Genomic DNA, 12554 nt, shown 5'->3' on the forward strand with positions numbered 1-12554 from the left:
ATAAACTGAAAGAATTCTCGTTGTATAACTTTTGGGTACGTTTTTACTGGGTGATTACGTACCATTTTGCTTCACATGTCTTAGCTATTGATATGCTGTACCACTGCGCTTATGTTAAATTTGTGCCTTAGTGAATTGTACTACGATCAGATATATCAGTTGTATACAGTGTCATAAAGATTCATATAGCTTAATACATAATCAAGTCGTTCCATAACTACACAGGGTAGCAGCTTATGCATACAATACAGTGCATAACTAGGAATGTTTGCCTTTCAGCGAGATGATGCGACATGTACGTTCCTGTTGTGAGATCGTTGGTTGTTATCTTTATAAATTCCGAAATTACACGATGGATAATGAGATGAATAATTTTTAAAAAGTTCCACAGTGTTCTGGGAAACCGTTTTCAATTCTGTAATGTCGGTAAAAGTTCATTTATTTACATCATAACTGCACATCATATCACTCTCCTCACACACTCGTTCGTACACACCAAAATTCTTCACGAATTCATAACGTGAGACGATAAATAAATGATCCTTTCAGACAGTGCCAGACATTAGTGTTACACTTTATCTTGACCGTTGCAAAGTAGTAATTTAAAACGAATTTTTAAAATTACTGAAATAACCATAAGTAGCGGAAGCAACCTGTTCATTTAAGCTTTGTGATTTTATGAAGACGCATTACTATTTGCTTGAGCAAATGAAGAGTCGTACCATACAGTTGACTGTGTAATAATACCACATTGGTTCCTCTCTTCTTTATGGTGTGTTAAGTTTGGTCCGTATGCTTTGCACTAGTTCGGCCACACTCAAGCCGATTTCCTCAAGCCCTAGGAAAGCGCTGCACGTTCGGCGGCCAAGGAGATCGTGGGTGACGTATGTCTGTGGCTGGTACTTTGCCTCACAGAAAGTAATGTATATAGTTCACCACATTTAGGGATTTGTTTCTTGGGTTCAAGTTTTGGATTTTGGAACTTCGTTTTATCGTCGAGAGGAAGTTCGTACTGACGGCACTAGAAAGAAATTTAGGGTAGTCGTCGGCAGTTTATACGCTATGCTCTCGTATATTTCTCATAAGAAATGTCGGTCAACTGATTGCCGAAACTAAACACGTTGACATATAGGTCGGATTCAAAATCGTGGTAAATCGTCTGAGAGCCCTGAAACATCGATATGCCTGGATCACGACGCTCTTGAGCCTTGGAAAAGTCCAGGAACACCAAACACCGATAAAACAACAGTTGTAAAAGACTTAGGCGTGACACAATAGTGATCATAGTAAAAGAAAGATTCTGTTAACACTCCCAAGGGTTGGCTTATGTACGAATAAGCAGTGATCAGAAAAGTCCGTCTGAGAGCGTTTCCGTTTGATCATATATAGAATGTAGCGGGGCATCAATGCGGGTATACAAGCACTAACAACAGGTACGAGATTTATGTGCCGTTCGTGTCTTTCGGACGTACTTGGCGGTAAATTCAAAGATGTGCGTCATTTCGACGTTATTACCAAACGCATCGAAACAGAGCCAATGTGCTGTTATTCTTTCCTTGGATGCCAAACACTAGTAGACATCCTTCGGAGAACGAACAACATTGCACACATCGTCCCCACCTTCCAGGAAGTTCAAGTGTCAGTCATTAGCTGCTCTTTGATTACTGGGCTCATTGCTTGATAATTTAACTGAACGTAGTGTGTTCATCAATGGAGAAACGTGTTGCGCAACAATGGGCAAATTAAGACTTACTATGAAGCAGAATGGTCCGAGAAAACAGCAGCAATGGGTGCTGTTGCATAATAATAACCCGAATCCGAGTATCGCAAATTACGTATCGCAGAATTTCGTCAGCTCAAGTGAAGAAATACGAGCACCCTCCCCATGCGATTATCACGCTTTCGGTCCCTTTAGAAAGGCGTTCAAGGGTCAACGATTTATGTCGGACTAGGATGTGAAGTAGGTAGTTACAGACTTCTTCACGCATCAGTACAGGCTATTTACCAAACGGGTATCTTCATGTCGGTGTGGTAATTATCTCAGAGCTCACATCGATTTCGACTCATTGGTAAACCGATTCTATACTGTATGGTTTTCTAAAGAAAATTTTTGACCCCTTCTTATTCAATTCTAACGTCATTTTTCGCTTCTTTCTGAGCCCCTTTATGGAAATGGTTTCATATTTTGTGCGTTAGTTTTCTACGCACTTTGGCCCACAGTTCGAATACCATCTAGAACGATTCAGCTATTTCTTCGTACACTCTGCTGTTTACTGTCTTGTCCATGTAACGTCCAAAGATTAATTTTCACTAAGAAGGTCTTTCAACCCACAGTTGTTTGTGTTTTACGATGCAGCTATCGCAGCCATTGTTTCACTCTTCCACCATACCCATGGCAACTAATAGTTTCTGTCACCTAAAAACCATAAGAGACCCCACGGATTTTCTGAAAGAGACTCATCGTAAAAATCCACTCTTGGGGGGACCGCCAGTTTTCAGAACTGCAGGTTGGCAACAGGTCTTTCCAGAATTCATGGGATATTCCGAGCCCATCGTTAAAACACAATCTTCTGTGGCCAATTAATGGCAGATTTTTCCAAGTTTTTCGTTAAAAAGGCAATCTTGTGTGCTTACAAACATAGTTATATTTAAAAAAACGATGAGCAATTGTTTGTTACATTCGGAGTGGGTAAGTCACGCTATATTTTTGTGTATTTGTGTGCATAAACTACATGTTCCCTCACTAGCGACTGACCATGCCAATATTTTAATGTAGTGCCACATATCGTGGTAAATTTGTTTTCTTACAAATTAAGTTAGTGTGATCTGTCTAGTGTGCCCCAATTGCTCCATTTTTGTGAGGCCTGAATTTTGTTACGTGTCACCAGTTTTCATCTTACGTTGTAGAATGTAATAGCAATGAAATTCTCGCTACTGTCTTTTTCCATGCTACATAATGAGTATCATACCATCGTGGAAAATATTTTATTGTGTAAGTAGCGCTCGAGTATCCTCTTTTGTCTCATCATGTACAAGAAATTTATCTTCAAAATACCACACGTACTATGCTGTCTTTTATTTAGCCTATTAAGATAGTTAAAAATCACTTGCAAATGTCGGTAACCTCTGATATTTCTGAGGCAAAAACATTTTTATATTTCACTAAATTTTATAAGAAGATAGCACAGTCGCTGAGTTTATTTCCGTTTTTAATACACACGTTTATCCAGATGTGGCTGCTATTATTGGGGTTGGTATATTTCCAATTCTACCATTTAGATCTCCCATATAGACCATCCAGTAACTTCCTGGCAGATTAAAAGTGTGTGCCGGACCGAGACTCCAACTCGGGACCTTTGCCTTTCGCGGGCAAGTGCTCTACCAACTGAGCTACCCAAGCACGACTCACGCCCCGTCCTCACAGCTTCATTTCTGCCAGTACCTCGTCTCCTACCTTCCAAACTTAACAGAAGCTCTTCTGCGAATATCCTTTCTTTCAGTAGTGCTAGTTCTGCAAGGTCGCAGAAGAGCTTCTGTTAAGTTTGGAAGGTAGGAGACAAGGTACTGGCAGAAGTGAAGCTGTGAGGACGGGGCGTGAGTCGTGCTTGGGTAGCTCAGTTGGTAGAGCACTTGCCCGCGAAAGGCAAAGATCCCGAGTTCGAGTCTCGGTCCGGCACACAGTTTTAATCTGCCAGGAAGTTTCATATCAGCGCACACTCCGCTGCAGAGTGAAAATCTCATTCTGAAGACCATCTAGTGTTTATTCAAGCTCTTAAACATCACTTGTAATTTTCTGTGAAAGGCCCTGGAGGAGTCAATGTTTCTTTCTTGTGGAGCGCTAGTTTCTTCTGTTGTTTGGATTTCACTTATACCTTTAATTCCTAGTACTACAATGCATTCATTTGCAATTCATAGTCAAGCATTTAATTTTAATATTTTCTAGGATTGTAGATGGCAAAATTTTTACTTGCGCTTTTGTTCTTATTTTACCCCGCTGTACATCAAAGTACAGTTTTCTACATATTCTTTTCCGGATGTTTTCTTCTTTGCTCCTGTAAGGGATGAAAAATTTATTTTACATCCTTTCTAATGTTTCAGCCATCTCTTCTTACGCTTACTGTTTGCTGCCTTGTCCATGAAACTTTCATACATTTGATTTTCACAAAGAATTGTTTTAACTTGCAATTGTTTAGGTTTTATGATGAAGTCGTTGGTTCATTCGTTCTTAATAATTATAACAACTAAAAATTTCTGTCACTTATAAACCATGACAGACCACTCGGACTTCCTGAATGTGGCCCATCGCAAAAAACCTTGAGTGTCGTGTCCACATTAACATATATTTGAATACAAGAGGTTTTTAGAATTGATAGGAAATTCCGTGGCCCATAGCAAAATGCACTTTCCTGAGGCCAGTTAAGGATAGCTTTTCCACAGTTTTTGGTAAGAACCTAAGCTTGTATGGTCGGTAACTGCTGAGTGAGTAGCCAGTAAACTGAAGAATGATATTTTATAAACCTCAGTGTTGAATTTTAGGCAATCAGTCTTTATTCTGTGTAATAATAGGTACCGTAACTCATTGGCAGTGGAGCAATAAATAGTTATTTCTTTGAAAATAGGTCCGCAGTTATTAGTAATTTCAGGCTTAGATTTCTGTTACCCGATTTTGTGTATGATTTTTCTTTATTTTTATTTTATTTGATTTTTTGAAGCCATTCGACATAGTAAAACTTTCTTTATTATGATACATTTGGTTGCAAGTCTGATTCCTTCGAAATTAAATGAGTGTGCTTTGTAGAGTGTGGCCCTAAATGCTGCTTGTTTGTGTGTGGTGAGTTGGCATGATGAGTAAACTGAAGAATGATGTTGTGTGTTGCTGATTGTAACAGCAATGAAATTTATGTTTTTGTCGTCATTATAAATTATAAATTTCAGACCTTTGTGGAAAATACGTAATCATGTAAGCAACTCTTCAGCCTCGTGTCTCGCACCAGTACGTAGTAGCAAGACCTTCTTTCTTCTGGTAATCTTTCCCATTGAAAGTAAGCTAATTATGCGACAATATTACCTGCGTAATGTCGGTAACTTTAGATATTTCGGAGGCAGACACCTTTTTATATTATACTAAGTTTTGAGAAAAGATAGCGAAATTGCTGAAACGTTTTTCCATTTCCATCATATACTTTTCTTCCTATGAGACTACCATTATTTGAAATGGTCTGTTTCCATTTCTATCATTCTGTTCTCTCGTGAAGAAATACCGATTTTTATTTAATGTGCTCAATATTATTTGTAATAGCTAGTAAAAGGCCTTAAAGTACTCAATATCTCCTTCACGTGGAGCATTAGCTGCTATTATTCTTTGGTTTGATCTTGGACTTTTAATCCATAATAATACAGTGCGTCCTTTTGCATTTCATAGTCAAGTGTTTTATCTCACTGTTTTCAAGGGATGTAGACGGTAGCACGTTTACTTTCTCTTTGTTCCTGTTTTACTCCGCTGTAGATCATAGTATAGCCATCTACATATTTCATTTTCTTTCAAATGTTTAGCTAATTCGACTTCCTTAAGATCAATTCCCTAACGTACTAGGAGGAGGCTTTCCAAGCTTTATTAAGACATTGTCTCTTGCTCCTATTTCTCACCCATTTCGTGTTTAGGAAACCCGCCCTGTTCTCGAGGCTAGACTGGGTACTCCAAGTACGTTTATTGCATCTCTGAGTGGGAACCTGGCCCTTCGCTACTTCAGGAATTTTCCCGTGAGTGGTTCTACCACCCACAATACTGTCATCTATCACGTGATTTAGCATCTGCTAACATTTTCTTCTGTATTGTGGATACCAAATTAACTCATACTGGTATAGTAGGGATTACTGTTGAAACCCATTAAATTTGGTGCTCTTCATGCTAGACCAGTGACGACGAGATGTCGAACAAATTGATGAACATACCAGACTTATAAAACGAATTATCTATAAATGTGAGTAAGCTATGGAACTCAATGCTAGACCAAATATTTACGTAAAATTTTCAGAAGTTCAGGATTATTCAAATATCAGCATTTAAAGTGGAATTGAGGATCTATGGAGAAAAAGTGGAGCAGGAGAAATTTAAATATCGAGATCAGCTCGGAACAGAGAGAGAGGCCAAAGTTTCATTTTTGGTCACTTCGTGATGCTAACTGAACTGTACATGTGGATTTTCTCTGTGTTACTGGATTCTGTGAAGATTATATTATCCTTTAGCCATTTGGTATTAATGAGTGAATGTATAGATTACTGTGCAAGAGTAATTTCCAGATGTTACTTGTCTTCTCAATAAATGGCTGAGATATTGTTTTGCCATTGGTTTCCAGCATTGTGAACAGTTAGTTGTGAAACTTGTTATTAATTATTAAGTTCGTTTCATGTGTGATGTTGGATATCTTTTTGTATGTAGGTATGATTGTTAACGTATTTAGACTGATATTTTACTTATGTACAGAGGTGTATGGTTACATCATACGGTGGTTTAGCAGAAGACATTAACAGCCGCAAAAACAAAGCCAAGGCGCCTTTACAACACTCCGCTCAATCGGGAAATCGAAGAAAACTATTCTGAGGACCAAACATCGGATGTCTGAGTGTAATGTTGAATCTGTTGTTCTATATGGATGACACACATGTAAAGTGAGAAAGTGGCTAATCCATAAGCTGCAGACATTCAACAACAGATGTCTGAGGAACATGCTGTGGATATGGTGGTCAGATGTCGTCTCTAACGCAACACTCTGGGAATGAACGAGCCAGAAGCCAACTGAGCTGCAAATAAGCAGGAAGTGGAGGCAGGGTGAATATACTCTTAGGAGGCAAAATGAACATATTGCGCAGGAAGCATTTTATTGAATGCTCCATGGACGATGGAGACGATGCAGGCCCAAAATGTGGTGGAGATTATCAGCAGATGCAGTAGGTCAACAGCAAGGAATAGGATGGGAGAAACAGAAAAAACTAGAAGACCGAACGAGACTGCAATCTTCTGTTGCAGGTTTATGCTGTATTTCTGTCTCATTTTTCCATTTAGTTATCTGGTCTATCTTTCTCTTTTGGATTTACATGCTGATCAGTACTCGAATCAGGTTTTTAGCGTTTTAATATTATTTAACATTAGCCAAGAATCTAAGTACATTTTAGATTACCAACTTAAATCAGTCCACAACTCTTGAAACTGAACAGCCTCATTTTTTCATACATCTCATGTGAGGCGCAACTGACACCTATCTTGATTAATTCTGGTTATACCAATTCTTACGATGACGTAAGTGTTTCACTGTTATTGACAAAATTGTTGCCATATTGAATTATAAAGCCTAATAACTGACTTGTGAAATATAAAAGGAGTGTAATTAATTCTCATTCACTTTTCTGAAGTGAGCTACTACCAGTCATTATGTCAAGGTACAATACCATAAATAGTCTCTTTTGATAACAATGTCAATTACATGTTAATGTAAATGTTTATCACTAGAAATGGAGAAAAACACAAAGAACCGAAAAGCTTGAAAAATATGAGTGATTATGTTCTTCTGAGGGTCTAGATAACGTTATGCTGAAAGTTCGCTGTCTATGAAGTACAGCTAATTTAGTGTTCAATAATGTAACTAGATAGATTTGGTCTACTAAGGTAATGATGAGCATTATCGAGATTTTGCACTTAGCTGTGAAGTAAGTCTGAGGTGATGTATCAAGGACGATTGTAAAATGTTATAATTACGAAGTCATGTTTGAAAAATACATGAGTTTTCTTATGATCATGAAGATTATAGTGTTTCATTTAACAAAATTTTAAAGTCTTCAATACTAGGTAAATGTTTCAAAAGTGATGTTAATTCTGCTAAGATATTGATGTTTGGGTTAGCAATAAATAGTCATAAAAGCAGAATGTTACATGTTTTCAATCATGTGACGTATCTTTACTAGAAGTGTAAACGATTTATTTGAGTAAACGGATGTTTGGTTATTGACTTGCAAGATATTACATGACAACAATGAATTTGATTGTACAGTGAATGTGAGTTGATATGTAGATCTAGAATAGTGACTTAATGATAATTAATTGCGTATTATATTACAATAAATTTTTAGTGCTTGTGTATGCTATTAACAAACGCAGTAGTGAAGAAACAGGTCATAACAGACAATAACAGAAGGAAACATTAACGATAAATTATTGAATTTAAAGAGAGATCTTCCTAATCGTTCTGTAACGATGATCCCTTATGCTAAGGACCTTGAGTTCACAGGGTGGCATGTGTGTCTCATCAGTACAGACAGCAGTACCATAGATACAACTACAGTGGAGGGATGTATGTTGAGAGAGCTGATAAACATATTTTTTTCTGAAGTGTGCCTGCTGCCTTTTCAGTGGCTGCAAGGGCAACATTCGGGGTGATTGGCTGCTCTGGCATTGTATCTGCCACCAAAACATGCCTGCTGTGCTTTAACAATGAAACAGCTGAAAACAAGGTCAAGCAAATCTAATGTGTGATTAAATGACAAAGGCAATCTCTTGCTTAAAATGTTTCAGAAGTAAAATAGTTTCCAAATCAGACCTCTGAGTGGAGAATATTCAGGAGGATGTCGTCATCAAGATAATAAAAATATTCATTTTATAGAGTGGAGTGTGTAATAATAGAACCCTTAATCAGGTAGGTTAGAAAATTTAGAAACGTTTAGGTTAGACATAGTGATAATTAGTGAAATTCAGTGGCAGGGATGCAGCCCTTCTAGTAAGGTGACTGCAGGGCTATAAATACAAAATCAAATAGGGTAATGGAAGAGTAGGTTTAATAATGTATAAAAAATAGGTATACCGTTAACCTACCATGAACAGCATAGTGAACGCATTATTATAGCCGAGACAGACACGAAGTCCGCGCCTACCACAGAATTACAAGTTCATATGCAACTAGTTCTGCAGATGATGAAGAGATTCTAGAAATGTATGATGACATAAAATGAATTGTTCAAATAGCTGAGGGAGACAAAGTTTAATTGTGATGGATAATCGGAATTAGATTGCAAGGAACGAAGTGGAAGAAACATAGTAGGTGAACATGGGTGGAGGGAGGGGGGAATAGTGAAAGAGAAATAGACTAGCAGAATTTTGCACAGAGCATAGTTTAATCATTGCTAACATTTGGTTCAAGAGTCATGAAAGAATACTGACACTGTGACTTGCCTTAGAAAATAGTTTAAGGAAAGAAAGCCTTACTTTTGAAGAGTTATCTGCTTTCATTAGTGTATTATATCTCGTAGGAGTGAAAAAGGCACAGCGTCTCTATATTGATGTGCTATGGGCCACAGATGGGACTGCACCGGATTTCTTTATTGCATCGATGAGCAAGCGAAGGTTCCACACACTTCTCCAAGCTATACGTTTTGACGGAAAATCTACGGGAGCTCAGAGAAAGGAAACAGATAATCGCACCTATTAGAGAAATACTTGACGAATTTGCGGATGTTTGCAAGAAGAGCTATAGTGCTGGTGCATTGACAACAATAGACGAGATGTTAGATCCATTCCGTGGGCGTTACAAATTCGAGCAGTATATACCAAACAAGCGCGCAAAATATGGCATCAACTGTTATGCGCTCTGTGATGCCAGAACGTTTTATACGCTAGGTATGGAAGTATATGCAGGCAAACAGCCACCTGGGTCATATCAGGTACCCAATTATGCAGAGAATGTGTTGTTAGGATTGATTCAACCGAATGACAAAACAGGCAGAAACGTGACGATGGACAAGTAGTTTACATCTATACCATTGGCGAACGAAATGTATGCCAATCAGTGACTCACTCTGCGGAAGAATAAAAGAGAAATTTCACTGGGGCTTCTGGACCTAAAGTGTAGGGAACTAAACAGCAGCATATTCGCATTTGGTGAAAAACCAAGCAACAACTGCTTGATTTGCACATACATAAAATAGGAGAAATAGAAAAACAATGTTATCCACCATGCACAGCGAAGATGTTATAGACGCTGACAGTGGCGAGGCGAACAACCCTGAAGTCATTACATTTTACAATCTCACAAAAGGAGGTGTAAATGTTGTCGACCGTTTGAAATCAGCATATTGTGCTTCAAGAATAAGCAACCGCTGGCTTCTTATACTGTTTTTCAGCTTGTTGAACATTGGAACAACACATGCTCAAATAATATATAAGGTAAAAACAAATGACTTAATTCCACGGACAAGACTCGTCACAGAATTCATCATGATACTTACAAAAGCCCCCATGATCAAACGTATGTCGATTCCGAGAATATCACTTCACTTGAAGCAGAAAATAAAAGCTGTTGTACACATTTGCAAATTACCAACAGCTAAAGATGAAAATGAATCGAGAGAAAAAACAAGATGTTACTACTGCCCTTAAAGGAAAAATAGATTCACACAGCATCACTGCCATCATTGCTCCAGCCCCGTCTCTTAACAACAGACAGCACCGAGTGTTCTTGTTTGCCAGGAGTGTTCGTCATAAAAAGCCATATGTCAATCTGTCGAGTAAAAAGGAGTGTGGTCAACCTTAATTCATCACTTGCTATAAATATTACGAACTGTTGTTCTTACAGGCGTTGTAATTGTAATAAAAAGATTTTCTGAAGTCTTTGCATGTTGAAACATTTTTAAGTTAAGCAAATTACATGTTCCATACCACATTTACACTAATATATAAAGCTTTGGTAATAATAATGAAATCATTTATATGAGTCTTCGTCTGGCATAAAAGAATAAAAATGGTGCAAGATCTCATTGTTAGAGAAATCTAAAACGGGAGTTAACGCGTGGCAAGAATATACTCAAGCGACCGCCAGTTAAACACCAATAAATTGGGCGGAAAATAGTACTGTGGAACACACGAGGAGCCCCAAACACCAAAGTTCTACATTGACGATATATTCGTCGTCTTTAGCCCTTTGAGTGCAGCACCGGCGCGTGTGGCTGTCCATGTCAGGCCTGCCCTTGGGGCCGCCTAATCCGTGTACCTGTGCTGGCAGCCACTTCCGTGGACTACTGTCTGTGCCTGAGCTCTCCGTTCGGCCGTCCTCTCCCTGGCCTGAGTATTTCTGGAACCACGGCGGTCGTGACAGTCTCGAAGTTAGTGTGTTCGGCGACATTACAAATAAACACAGGATATCTGGATACGTATTCAGTAGCTTTGAATCTGGACATCAACTGCTCGACAGACCTAATGTATACTGAAACTGCTGATGCTGCTAACATGTAACTCATCAAAGGCTTTCTTTCATTTGCAATTACATCTTGAGAATCGTCATAAGGTCTCAGTATACATCTGTGTTTTATTTGGCACACTAATACTTAATTGTCAGATCATTGTACGCAACTTACGATGTAAACGCTGTAGAATCCGTAACGACCGAATGTTGATGTTCTTCTGTACTAGCGCAATAATTCGCCCGCAAGCAAACTTCGAGGGAAGCGTGTGGATGCCGAGACACACTTTTGAAGCTAATCACTATATTTTGAGAGCATTAACGCAATAAATTACCCGCAAGGAAACTTCAGAATCAGAAATTCAACATTACTGAATTGCTTTTATACGGGACGCAATTGTTATTGTACAGTAGAAATAAAAAATGGTTTATAACTTCTGTTTAAATATTAGATAAGGAAATACTCAAGTTTCTAAACTACCTAATTAAATGTCAGCTTTAATTCCTAATGACCTTCTGTCCTTCAGGAATGGGCGAGTGTGTGCAACTGACCAATGTGTGCTGAGACTCCATTTGCAAGTGTAGACCTAGAATTTTTTGACAAATCCAGTGTGCTAGAAAAACAGGACAGCAATCTGTTACTGGATGTTACTAGAAAATTGTAGCCTGGGCTGCGGTAAAAGATATTAATTTAAACGCTGAGTAGTTTCAGGCGAAGCCCATTTTCAAACAACCGTGTCAAAAGGGAATGTGTCAGCCACATTATAGCTGCTAATAAAAGCATAGAGTATCGATAGCTATCCATCTCCTATGGGTTCATTAACAGCTATTATGTGTTTGTCACAGTCTATGTTATACATGGTGGTTTGAAAATGGGCTTCGCCCGAAACTAGTCGCCGCTTGAATAAATATCTGTTACCGCAGGCGACAATTTTGCTACCATTTTTGTTTAATTAATGATATTTGCACTAAGTTTAAGGTTTAACTTCACCAATAAGTTATGGGAGAATCCCTAAATTTTTATTTTTGAACCTTCTGTACAAACATTTGAAGCATCCAGTTTGTGTTTGTCAACAAAGACTGGATGTTTCACATATTCGTACATAAGCAGTTTGTCAGAAAAATAATTCATCTGGAGAGGCTCTTCAAGCTCATATGATTCAGTGTTTTCTCACAGTTATATTACGCATCCTTCTTTCTCATCCGGGCTTTGGACCGGCAATGGCGAAGTTAATAATATATTTTTTTAAATTTTTGTAATTATTTTCATTTTTTTAAAATTTTTAAATAATTTTTTTTTTTACAGAAGTAAGGGCTTCATTTCATCTTCCA

The sequence above is a fragment of the Schistocerca americana genome, chromosome 8 (assembly GCF_021461395.2).
Source record: "Schistocerca americana isolate TAMUIC-IGC-003095 chromosome 8, iqSchAmer2.1, whole genome shotgun sequence".
Lineage (NCBI taxonomy): Eukaryota > Metazoa > Arthropoda > Insecta > Orthoptera > Acrididae > Schistocerca > Schistocerca americana.